The sequence below is a fragment of the Rhinoderma darwinii genome, chromosome 3 (assembly GCF_050947455.1).
Source record: "Rhinoderma darwinii isolate aRhiDar2 chromosome 3, aRhiDar2.hap1, whole genome shotgun sequence".
NCBI lineage: Eukaryota > Metazoa > Chordata > Amphibia > Anura > Rhinodermatidae > Rhinoderma > Rhinoderma darwinii.
Window position 1 is genome coordinate 362,266,993 of NC_134689.1, and position 12,764 is coordinate 362,279,756.

The 12,764-nt window shown below is 41.7% G+C and overlaps 7 non-coding genes across 7 annotated transcripts; all 7 read left to right on the top strand.

Annotated features, from left to right (window-relative positions):
* The first annotated feature begins 32 nt into the window (after nt 1-32).
* On the top strand, nt 33-106 carry TRNAR-CCU (transfer RNA arginine (anticodon CCU)). The gene has a single exon. It is a non-coding gene; the product is annotated as a tRNA-Arg (tRNA).
* A 279-nt stretch (nt 107-385) lies between these two features.
* On the top strand, nt 386-478 carry TRNAI-UAU (transfer RNA isoleucine (anticodon UAU)). Its single transcript is given in 2 exon segments — nt 386-423; nt 443-478. It is a non-coding gene; the product is annotated as a tRNA-Ile (tRNA).
* A 1,102-nt stretch (nt 479-1,580) lies between these two features.
* TRNAR-CCU (transfer RNA arginine (anticodon CCU)) lies at nt 1,581-1,654 on the top strand. Its single transcript has one exon. It is a non-coding gene; the product is annotated as a tRNA-Arg (tRNA).
* Nucleotides 1,655-6,318: 4,664 nt separating this feature from the next.
* On the top strand, nt 6,319-6,411 carry TRNAI-UAU (transfer RNA isoleucine (anticodon UAU)). Its single transcript is given in 2 exon segments — nt 6,319-6,356; nt 6,376-6,411. It is a non-coding gene; the product is annotated as a tRNA-Ile (tRNA).
* A 1,104-nt stretch (nt 6,412-7,515) lies between these two features.
* TRNAR-CCU (transfer RNA arginine (anticodon CCU)) lies at nt 7,516-7,588 on the top strand. The gene has a single exon. It is a non-coding gene; the product is annotated as a tRNA-Arg (tRNA).
* Nucleotides 7,589-7,867: 279 nt separating this feature from the next.
* Nucleotides 7,868-7,960, top strand: TRNAI-UAU (transfer RNA isoleucine (anticodon UAU)). Its single transcript is given in 2 exon segments — nt 7,868-7,905; nt 7,925-7,960. It is a non-coding gene; the product is annotated as a tRNA-Ile (tRNA).
* Nucleotides 7,961-12,495: 4,535 nt separating this feature from the next.
* TRNAI-UAU (transfer RNA isoleucine (anticodon UAU)) lies at nt 12,496-12,588 on the top strand. Its single transcript is given in 2 exon segments — nt 12,496-12,533; nt 12,553-12,588. It is a non-coding gene; the product is annotated as a tRNA-Ile (tRNA).
* The last annotated feature ends 176 nt before the right edge of the window (nt 12,589-12,764 follow it).

Below are 12,764 nucleotides of genomic sequence, written 5' to 3' on the forward strand. Positions count from 1 at the left end.
AAGAAAAAACCACGGCGCATAGCAAATTTACAGCCTCTGTGGCCTAATGGGTAAGGCCACTGGCCTCCTAAGCCAGGGATTGTGGGTTCAAGTCCCATCTGGGGTGTTTACCTTTCATCTTTCTTAAAGTTAAGCTGTTGCTGTTTTAGTTCCTGATTAAAAGTGCTCAACTGGCTTCATCCACTGGGCTGATGCTTCATTATATATTAATAAGAGAGAAGTAAATGACTTATTACTCACAGTATCTTGACTGACCGCTATCCTAAACGCTGTCGTGTTTTTGAAAATTGATGGAAAACAGACACGCTTGAGGAATCACTTCATCCCGCGGTGCAATCGGTCAGCACACGGTGGAAAACGGACACGCGTGCAGACATCAGTAAGAGCTCCAGTGGCGCAATCTGTCAGCGCACGGTACTTATAAAGCAGTAACTGTTGAGCAATGCCGAGGTTGTGAGTTCAAGCCTCACCTGGAGCACTCCTTTCTTGCCTTCTTCTGCTTTATTTAGACCTCCAGTGGAATAGCAAACTTACTCATTACCCATGATCTATAAACATAATTGAAGGGGATACATGGAAGAGGTATACCGTTTTTAAGGGTGAGTCCCATCTGTGGTGTTTGCCTTTTCTCTTTCTTAAATAAAAGCCATTGGCATGTTTTAGTTCCAGATTAAAAGTGCTCAACTTGCTTCTTTACTGGATACTTGTCCCAATATATATTAAGGGGTATTTTTAAAGGTTTTGGCCCTCCAATAAGCTTTCCTTCATCTTTATTAGCAGAGTCCTGTAAGTGTGTGATCATAATGAAAAGACAAGGGAACCTCTTTCCCTTGTCTACAAAAAGCAAGCACGTGGTTAAGATTTTGTCAGATCTAGAAAGCAAACGGTAGAACACAAACCATTCTCGATCACTCAGTCACAAGTGAATGTTTGATTGCTTTGGAAAAACAACCACGTATAGAAAAAGTCAAGTCCCAGTTGCCTAATGGATAAGGCACTGGCCTCCTAAGCTAGGGATTGTGGCTTTAACACCCATCTGTGTTGTTTGCCTTTCCTCTGTCTCAAAGTAAAGCCATTGACATGTTATAGTTCCAGATTATAAGTGCCCTTCTGGCTTCTTCACTGGGTACTTGTCCCAGCTTCTGAGCCGGCTCCATCACTGTTACGTACTGTTATGTGACGATGCGCTAATCCCTTGGCAGCAGCAACATAACTGTATGTGAGATGTCGCCAAGGGTTTAAAGTAAAGCCATTAGCATGTTTTAGTTCAAGATTAAAAGTGCTCGACTAGGTTCTTCACTGGATAATTGTCCCAATACATATTAAGAGGTATTCAGTTTTTAAAGGGTTTTGTCACTCCATTAAGATTTCCTTCATCTGCATTAGAAATGTCCTGTTAGTGTGCAATTAGAACGACAATACAAGGGAACCTAGTCTATTCTTAAAAAAACAAGCATGCGGTTAAGATTTTATCCGATTTGGAAAGCAAACGGTACAACACAAACCTTTCTCGCTCACTCGTCACATGTGAATGTTTGCTTGCTTTGGAAAGAAACAACCACGGCGCAGAGAAAAGTTACAGCCCCAGTGGCCTAATGGATAAGGCACTGGCCTCCTAAGCCAGGGATTGTGGGTTCAAGTCCCATCTGGGTTGTTTACCTTTCATCTTTCTTAACCCCTTAAGGACGCAGCCTAGTTTGGGCCTTAAGGCTCAGAGCCCATTTTTCAAATCTGACATATTTCACTTTATGTGGTAATAACGTCGGAATGCTTAAACCTATCCAAGCGATTCTGAGATTGTTTTCTCGTGACAATTTGGGCTACATGTTCGTGGTAAAATTTGGTCGATATATTCAGTCTTTATTTGTGAAAAATTGCAAAATTTAGAGAAAATTTACAAAAAATAGCATTTTTCAGAATTTAAATGCATCTGCTTGAAAAACAGACGGTTATACCACCCAAAATAGTTACTAGTTCACATTTCCCATATGTCTACTTTAGATTGGCATCGTTTTTTGAACATTATTTTCTTTTTCTTGGACGTTACAAGGCTTAGAACATAAACAGCAATTTCTCATATTCTTAAGAAAATTTCAAAAGCCTTTTTTTGAAGGTGCCAGTTCAGTTCTGAAGTGGATTTGAGGGGCCTATGTATTAGAAACCCCCATAAAACACCCCATTTTAAAAACTAGACCCCTCAAAGTATTCAAAACAGCATATAGAAAGTTTTTTAACCCTTCAGGCATTTCACAGGAATTAAAGCAAAGTGGAAATGAAATTTGCAAATTTCATTTTTTCTGCTGAATTTCAATTTTATTCAATTTTTTTTTAGTAACAGAGAAGGTTTTACCAGAGAAACACTACTAAATATGTATTGTCCAGATTCTGCAGTTTTTAGAAATGTCCCACATGTGTCTCTACTGTGCTCGTGGACTAAAACACAAGCCCTAGAAGCAAAGAAGCACCTAGTGCATTTTGAGGCCTCTTTTTTATTAGAATATATTTTAGGCAGCATGCCAGGTTTGAAGAGGCGTTGAGGTATCAAAACAATGGAAACCCACCAGAAGTGACCCCATTTTGGAAATTACACCCCTCAAGGAATTCATTTATGGTTTTTGTTATCATTTTGACCGCACAGTTTTTTCACAGCACCTATTTGAATTGGGCTGTGAAATGAAAAAAATGATATTTTTTCCAATAAAATGTCATTTTTGATCAAATTTTCTTATTTTCACAGGGAACAACATACCCCATTTTGTTGCCCAATTTGTCCTTAGTGCGGCAATACCACATTTGTGGTGATAAACTGCCGTTTGGGCCCATGGGAGGGCTCAGACGGAAAGGAGCGCTATGTGTTTGTTGGAGTCCAGATTTTGCTGGATTGGTTTTCGGGTGCCATGTTGCATTTGCAGAGCCCCAGAGGTATCAAAGCAATGGAAACCCACCAGAAGTGACCCCATTTTGGAAACTACACCCCTCAAGGAATTCATTTATGGTTTTTGTTATCATTTTGACCGCACAGTTTTTTCACAGCACCTATTTGAATTGGGCTGTGAAATGAAAAAAATTATATTTTTTCCAATAAGATGTCATTTTTGATCAAAATTTCTTATTTTCACAAGGAACAACATACCCCATTTTGTTGCCCAATTTGTCCTTAGTGCGGCAATACCCCACTTGTGGTGGTAAACTGCCCTTTGGGCCCATGGGAGGGCTCAGAAGGAGAGGACCACCATTTGGCCTACTGGAGCTTTTCTGGTGCTAAGTCATGTGTGCAGAAGCCCCTGAGGTACCAGTACAGTTGAAACCCCCGAGAAGTGACCCCATTTTAAAAACTACACCCCTTAAGACATTCATCTAGAGGTGTAGTGAGCATTTTGACCCCACAGGTACTGTGTAAAAGATAATGCGCAGCAGATGGTGCAGTGTGAGATTTGCAATTTTATATATGTATATGCCATTTCAGTGTCCAATATAGTGTGCCCAGCATGCGCCACCGGAGATATACACCCCTTAAATTGTAATGTGGGTTCTCCTGGGTACGACAATACCCTACATGTGGCTGTTATCAGCTGCCTGGGCATACAGCAGGGCTCAGAAGGGAAAGATGAGGGGGGTAAGCTGTGCGGAGTGCATCAGGGTAAATTAAAAATCAAGGGATGTATGATACATTTTAAAACAATCTTTTATACAGAGCCCTGGTTTTTCGGGACACGTGTCACATTGGTATATTGTGTTCTTCCTTATCCCCCTCTTATAGCAGACTCTGCACCTCTTTTGACTCTTTCCCTTTCCACCGGTTTGGGGACCTTCTCCTGGAAAGTGTTGCCCTGGTACGATGCGTGTGGCCTCGCTTCCAGAAGTACTGGGTGCCCCCCCTTCCTGGTCCCTAAAGATTAGATCTTGAAATTCCAGGAAAGTTCCCCTCTGGCCTGCACATCGACGTAGCACATACGCATTGTACAAAGCCATCTGTATGATGTGCCCGGCCAGCTTCTTATACCACACCGCATGGCGCTGTAGGGCTTCAGGACTTGATTTGACAAGTCCATCCCTCCCATGTACCTATTGTAGTCCAGGATGCAGTCTGGTTTGGGGGTGGCCTTTCCTTCATATATCCTAAACCTGTAGGTATACCCTGATGCACTCTCGCACAGCTTATACATCTTCACGCCATACCTTGCCCTCTTACCTGGCAGGTACTGGCGGAATTGAACCCTCCCTTTAAAATGTACCAGGGACTCATCAATAGAAAAACACTTCTCGGGGGTGTATGCTTGGGAAAACCGGGCACTGGAACGGTCTAATAGGGGTCTCCGTTTATACAAACGGTCAAAACTGGGGTCATCTCGGAGTGGGCACGGCTCATTATCAGTATAATGTAAGAAGCGAAGTATTGCCTCATTTATTTATTTTTTTAGGTTCCAGTTCATTTCTGATGTTGCTTTGAGGGGCCCATATATTAGAAACCCCTATCAAACACCCCATTTTAGAAACTAGACCCCTCAAAGTATTCACAACAGCATTTAGAAAGTTTATGAACCCTTTAGGTGTTTCACAGAAATTTAGAGCAAAGTAGAGGTGAAATTTACTCTTTTTATACCATTTTTTTTATAACACAAAAGGATTTATCAGAGAAACACAAATTAATACTTATTGCCCAGATTCTGCAGTTTAGAGAAATATCCCACATGTGGCCCTAGTGCGGTAATGGACTGAAGCACCGGCCTCCGAAGCAAAGGAGCACCTAGCGGATTTTGAGCCCTCTTTTTTATTAGACACCATGTCCGGTTTGAAGAGGTCTTGTGGTGCCAAAACATTGGAAACCCCCCAAAAGTGACCCCAATTTGGAAACTAGACCCCTTGAGGAATCCATTGTAGTTTTCTTGGGGTGCATGCGGCTTTTTGATCAGTTTTTATTCCATTTTAAGGTGGCGTGGTGACTAATAAACAGCAATTCTACTATTGTTTTTGTATACTTTTTTTTTTACAGCGTTCACCGTGCGCTATAAATGATATATTAACTTTATTCTGCGGGGCGATACGATTACGGCGATACCAGATGTTTATAGTTTTTTTTTCTGTCTTATGGCGTTTGCACAATAAAATACGTTTTGTAAACAATCATTCACTTTTTGTGTTACCTTATTCTAAGCGCCAGAACGTTTTTATTTTTCAATCAATAAAGCCGTGCGAGGACTTATTTTTTGCGTAACGAACTGTAGTTTCGATCAGTACCATTTTTAGGTACATGCGACTTTTTGATCTCTTTTTATTCCATTTTTTGGGAGGTGAAGTGACCAAACAATTGTGATTGTGGTACGGTTTATTAATATTTTTTTTTACGGCGTTCACCGTGCGGGATAAATAACAAAATAATTTTGTAGTTCAGGCCGTTACGGACGCGGCGATACCAATTATGTATAGTTTATTTGTTTGTTTATATATTTTTATTAATAATAAAGGAATGATAAGGGAAAAAGGGGGACTTTTACTTTTATTACTTTTAAAACTTTTATTTTCTTATTTTTACACATCTTTTTTTAACTTTTTTTTTACTTTATTACTTTGTCCCACTAGGGGACTTGAGGGCAGGAGGCCCTGATCGCTATTCTAATACACTGCACTACATGCGTAGTGCAGTGTATTAGAACTGTCAGCTACTCACTGACAGCAAGCATAGTGGGTCCTGACGTTGTCAGGACCCACTAGGCTTCCGTCTATGGCATAGCCGGACGCCATTGTTTGGGGTCCGGTTGCCATAGTCACCATCGCCGGCCGCTATCGCGTAGCAGGCCGGCGATGGCAGCTTAACCCCTAAAAAGCCGCGATCTCTATAGAACGCGGCTTTTAAGGGGTTAATCAGCGGGGACACAGCAATCGGTCCCCGCTGTAGGAGCTGTGACAGCTGCTGAACAAGACAGCAGCGTCACAGCTCCTGTATGTGTCGGGAGGACGGCCGAAACGGCCGTTACTCCCGTGACGTACTATTACGGCATGGAGCGCGAACGATACAGCTGCCATGACGTAATAGTACGTCAAGGAGCGGGAAGGGGTTAAAGTTAAGCTGTTGCTGTTTTAGTTCCTGATTAAAAGTGCTCAACTGGCTTCATCCACTGGACTGATGCTTCTTTATATATTAATAAGAGAGAAGTAAATGACTTATTACTCACAGTATCTTGACTGACCGCTATCTTAAACGCTGTCGTGTTTTTGAAAATTGATGGAAAACAGACACGCTTGAGGAATCACTTCATCCCGCGGTGCAATCGGTCAGCACACGGTGGAAAACGGACACGCGTGCAGACATCAGAAAGCGCTCCAGTGGCGCAATCGGTCAGCACACGGTACTTATAAAGCAGTAACTGTTGAGCAATGCCGAGGTTGTGAGTTCGAGCCTCACCTGGAGCACTCCTTTCTTGCCTTCTTGTGCTTTATTTAGACCTCCAGTGGAATAGCAAACTTACTCATGGCCCATGATCTATAAACATAATTGAAGGGGATACATGGAAGAGGTATACCGTTTTTAAGGGTGAGTCCCATCTGTGGTGTTTGCCTTTTCTCTTTCTTAAATAAAAGCCATTGGCATGTTTTAGTTCCAGATTAAAAGTGCTCAACTTGCTTCTTTACTGGATACTTGTCCCAATATATATTAAGAGGTATTTTTAAAGGTTTTGGCCCTCCAATAAGCTTTCCTTCATCTTTATTAGCATAGTCCTGTAAGTGTGTGATCATAATGAAAAGACAAGGGAACCTCTTTCCCTTGTCTACAAAAAGCAAGCACGTGGTTAAGATTTTGTCAGATCTAGAAAGCAAACGGTAGAACACAAACCATTCTCGATCACTCAGTCACAAGTGAATGTTTGATTGCTTTGGAAAAACAACTACTTATAGAAAAAGTCAAGTCCCAGTTTCCTAATGGATAAGGCACTGGCCTCCTAAGCCAGGGATTGTGGCTTTAACGCCCATCTGTGTTGTTTGCCTTTCCTCTGTCTCAAAGTAAAGCCATTGGCATGTTATGGTTCCAGATTATAAGTGCTCTTCTGGCTTCTTCACTGGGTACTTGTCCCAGCTTCTGGGCCGGCTCCATCACTGTTACGTGTTTTTATGTGACGATGCGCTAATCCCTTGGCAGCAGCAACATAACTGTATGTGAGATGTCGCCAAGGGTTTAAAGTAAAGCCATTAGCATGTTTTAGTTCAAGATTAAAAGTGCTCGACTAGGTTCTTCACTGGATACTTGTCCCAATACATATTAAGAGGTATTCAGTTTTTAAAGGGTTTTGTCACTCCATTAAGATTTCCTTCATCTGCATTAGAAATGTCCTGTTAGTGTGCAATTAGAACGACAATACAAGGGAACCTAGTCTTTTCTTAAAAAAACAAGCATGCGGTTAAGATTTTATCCGATTTGGAAAGCAAACGGTACAACACAAACCTTTCTCGCTCACTCGTCACATGTGAATGTTTGCTTGCTTTGGAAAGAAAAAAACCACAGCGCAGAGCAAATTTCAAGCCCCAGTGGCCTAATGGATAAGGCACTGGCCTCCTAAGCCAGGGATTGTGGGTTCAAGTCCCATCTGGGGTGTTTATCTTTCATCTTTCTTAAAGTTAAGCTGTTGCTGTTTTAGTTCCTGATTAAAAGTGCTCAACTGGCTTCATCCACTGGACTGATGCTTCTTTATATATTAATAAGAGAGAAGTAAATGACTTATTACTCACAGTATCTTGACTGACCGCTATCTTAAACGCTGTCGTGTTTTTGAAAATTGATGGAAAACAGACACGCTTGAGGAATCACTTCATCCCGCGGTGCAATCGGTCAGCACACGGTGGAAAACGGACATGCGTGCAGACATCAGTAAGAGCTCCAGTGGCGCAATCGGTCAGTGCACGGTACTTATAAAGCAGTAACTGTTGAGCAATGCCGAGGTTGTGAGTTCGAGCCTCACCTGGAGCACTCCTTTCTTGCCTTCTTGTGCTTTATTTAGACCTCCAGTGGAATAGCAAACTTACTCATGGCCCATGATCTATAAACATAATTGAAGGGGATACATGGAAGAGGTATACCGTTTTTAAGGGTGAGTCCCATCTGTGGTGTTTGCCTTTTCTCTTTCTTAAATAAAAGCCATTGGCATGTTTTAGTTCCAGATTAAAAGTGCTCATCTTGCTTCTTTACTGGATACTTGTCCCAATATATATTAAGAGGTATTTTTAAAGGTTTTGGCCCTCCAATAAGCTTTCCTTCATCTTTATTAGCAGAGTCCTGTAATTGTGTGATCATAATGAAAAGACAAGGGACCCTCTTTCCCTTGTCTACAAAAAGCAAGCACGTGGTTAAGATTTTGTCAGATCTAGAAAGCAAACGGTAGAACACAAACCATTCTCGATCACTCAGTCACAAGTGAATGTTTGATTGCTTTGGAAAAACAACCACTTATAGAATAAGTCAAGTCCCAGTTGCCTAATGGATAAGGCACTGGCCTCCTAAGCCAGGGATTGTGGCTTTAACGCCCATCTGTGTTGTTTGCCTTTCCTCTGTCTCAAAGTAAAGCCATTGGCATGTTATGGTTCCAGATTATAAGTGCTCTTCTGGCTTCTTCACTGGGTACTTGTCCCAGCTTCTGGGCCGGCTCCATCACTGTTACGTACTGTTATGTGACGATGCGCTAATCCCTTGGCAGCAGCAACATAACTGTATATGAGATGTCGCCAAGGGTTTAAAGTAAAGCCATTAGCATGTTTTAATTCAAGATTAAAAGTGCTCGACTAGGTTCTTCACTGGATACTTGTCCCAATACATATTAAGAGGTATTCAGTTTTTAAAGGTTTCTGTCACTCCATTAAGATTTCCTTCATCTGCATTAGAAATGCCCTGTTAGTGTGCAATTAGAACGACAATACAAGGGAACCTAGTCTTTTCTTAAAAAAACAAGCATGCGGTTAAGATCTTATCCGATTTGGAAAGCAAACGGTACAACACAAACCTTTCTCGCTCACTCATCACATGTGAATGTTTGCTTGCTTTGGAAAGAAAAAACCATGGCGCGGAGCAAATTTACAGTCCCAGTGGCCTAATGGATAAGGCACTGGCTTCCTAAGCCAGGGATTGTGGGTTCCAGTCCCATCTGGGGTGTTTATCTTTCATCTTTCTTAAAGTTAAGCTGTTGCTGTTTTAGTTCCTGATTAAAAGTGCTCAACTGGCTTCATCCACTGGACTGATGCTTCTTTATATATTAATAAGAGAGAAGTAAATGACTTATTACTCACAGTATCTTGACTGACCGCTATCTTAAACGCTGTCGTGTTTTTGAAAATTGATGGAAAACAGACACGCTTGAGGAATCACTTCATCCCGCGGTGCAATCGGTCAGCACACGGTGGAAAACGGACACGCGTGCAGACATCAGTAAGAGCTCCAGTGGCGCAATCGGTCAGCACACGGTACTTATAAAGCAGTAACTGTTGAGCAATGCCGAGGTTGTGAGCTCGACCCTCACCTGGAGCACTGCCTTCTTGTGCTTTATTTAGACCTCCAGTGGAATAGCAAACTTACTCATGGCCCATGATCTATAAACATAATTGAAGGGGATACATGGAAGAGGTATACCGTTTTTAAGGGTGAGTCCCATCTGTGGTGTTTGCCTTTTCTCTTTCTTAAATAAAAGCCATTGGCATGTTTTAGTTCCATATTAAAAGTGCTCAACTTGCTTCTTTACTGGATACTTGTCCCAATATATATTAAGAGGTATTTTTAAAGGTTTTGGCCCTCCAATAAGCTTTCCTTCATCTTTATTAGCAGAGTCCTGTAAGTGTGTGATCATAATGAAAAGACAAGGGACCCTCTTTCCCTTGTCTACAAAAAGCAAGCACGTGGTTAAGATTTTGTCAGATCTAGAAAGCAAACGGTAGAACACAAACCATTCTCGATCACTCAGTCACAAGTGAATGTTTGATTGCTTTGGAAAAACAACCACTTATAGAAAAAGTCAAGTCCCAGTTGCCTAATGGATAAGGCACTGGCCTCCTAAGCCAGGGATTGTGGCTTTAACACCCATCTGTGTTGTTTGCCTTTCCTCTGTCTCAAAGTAAAGCCATTGGCATGTTATGGTTCCAGATTATAAGTGCTCTTCTGGCTTCTTCACTGGGTACTTGTCCCAGCTTCTGAGCCGGCTCCATCACTGTTACGTACTGTTATGTGACGATGCGCTAATCCCTTGGCAGCAGCAACATAACTGTATATGAGATGTCGCCAAGGGTTTAAAGTAAAGCCATTAGCATGTTTTAATTCAAGATTAAAAGTGCTCGACTAGGTTCTTCACTGGATACTTGTCCCAATACATATTAAGAGGTATTCAGTTTTTAAAGGTTTCTGTCACTCCATTAAGATTTCCTTCATCTGCATTAGAAATGCCCTGTTAGTGTGCAATTAGAACGACAATACAAGGGAACCTAGTCTTTTCTTAAAAAAACAAGCATGCGGTTAAGATCTTATCCGATTTGGAAAGCAAACGGTACAACACAAACCTTTCTCGCTCACTCATCACATGTGAATGTTTGCTTGCTTTGGAAAGAAAAAACCACGGCGCAGAGCAAATTTACAATCCCAGTGGCCTAATGGATAAGGCACTGGCCTCCTAAGACAGGGAATGTGGGTTCAAGTCTCATCTGGGGTGTTTACCTTTCATCTTTCTTAAAGTTAAGCTGTTGCTGTTTTAGTTCCTGATTAAAAGTGCTCAACTGGCTTCATCAACTGGACTGATGCTTCTTTATATATTAATAAGAGAGAAGTAAATGACTTATTACTCACAGTATCTTGACTGACCGCTATCTTAAACGCTGTCGTGTTTTTGAAAATTGATGGAAAACAGACACGCTTGAGGAATCACTTCATCCCGCGGTGCAATCGGTCAGCACACGGTGGAAAACGGACACGCGTGCAGACATCAGTAAGAGCTCCAGTGGCGCAATCGGTCAGCACACGGTACTTATAAAGCAGTAACTGTTGAGCAATGCCGAGGTTGTGAGCTCGACCCTCACCTGGAGCACTGCCTTCTTGTGCTTTATTTAGACCTCCAGTGGAATAGCAAACTTACTCATGGCCCATGATCTATAAACATAATTGAAGGGGATACATGGAAGAGGTATACCGTTTTTAAGGGTGAGTCCCATCTGTGGTGTTTGCCTTTTCTCTTTCTTAAATAAAAGCCATTGGCATGTTTTAGTTCCATATTAAAAGTGCTCAACTTGCTTCTTTACTGGATACTTGTCCCAATATATATTAAGAGGTATTTTTAAAGGTTTTGGCCCTCCAATAAGCTTTCCTTCATCTTTATTAGCAGAGTCCTGTAAGTGTGTGATCATAATGAAAAGACAAGGGACCCTCTTTCCCTTGTCTACAAAAAGCAAGCACGTGGTTAAGATTTTGTCAGATCTAGAAAGCAAACGGTAGAACACAAACCATTCTCGATCACTCAGTCACAAGTGAATGTTTGATTGCTTTGGAAAAACAACCACTTATAGAAAAAGTCAAGTCCCAGTTGCCTAATGGATAAGGCACTGGCCTCCTAAGCCAGGGATTGTGGCTTTAACACCCATCTGTGTTGTTTGCCTTTCCTCTGTCTCAAAGTAAAGCCATTGGCATGTTATGGTTCCAGATTATAAGTGCTCTTCTGGCTTCTTCACTGGGTACTTGTCCCAGCTTCTGAGCCGGCTCCATCACTGTTACGTACTGTTATGTGACGATGCGCTAATCCCTTGGCAGCAGCAACATAACTGTATATGAGATGTCGCCAAGGGTTTAAAGTAAAGCCATTAGCATGTTTTAATTCAAGATTAAAAGTGCTCGACTAGGTTCTTCACTGGATACTTGTCCTTATACATATTAAGAGGTATTCAGTATTTAAAGGTTTCTGTCACTCCATTAAGATTTCCTTCATCTGCATTAGAAATGTCCTGTTAGTGTGCAATTAGAACGACAATACAAGGGAACCTAGTCTTTTCTTAAAAAAACAAGCATGCGGTTAAGATCTTATCCGATTTGGAAAGCAAACGGTACAACACAAACCTTTCTCGCTCACTCATCACATGTGAATGTTTGCTTGCTTTGGAAAGAAAAAACCACGGCGCAGAGCAAATTTACAATCCCAGTGGCCTAATGGATAAGGCACTGGCCTCCTAAGACAGGGATTGTGGGTTCAAGTCTCATCTGGGGTGTTTACCTTTCATCTTTCTTAAAGTTAAGCTGTTGCTGTTTTAGTTCCTGATTAAAAGTGCTCAACTGGCTTCATCAACTGGACTGATGCTTCTTTATATATTAATAAGAGAGAAGTAAATGACTTATTACTCACAGTATCTTGACTGACCGCTATCTTAAACGCTGTCGTGTTTTTGAAAATTGATGGAAAACAGACACGCTTGAGGAATCACTTCATCCCGCGGTGCAATCGGTCAGCACACGGTGGAAAACGGACACGCTTGCAGACATCAGTAAGAGCTCCACTGGCGCAATCGGTCAGTGCACGGTACTTATAAAGCAGTAACTGTTGAGCAATGCCGAGGTTGTGAGTTCGAGCCTCACCTGGAGCACTCCTTTCTTGCCTTCTTGTGCTTTATTTAGACCTCCAGTGGAATAGCAAACTTACTCATGGCCCATGATCTATAAACATAATTGAAAGGGATACATGGAAGAGGTATACCGTTTTTAAGGGTGAGTCCCATCTGTGGTGTTTGCCTTTTCTCTTTCTTAAATAAAAGCCATTGGC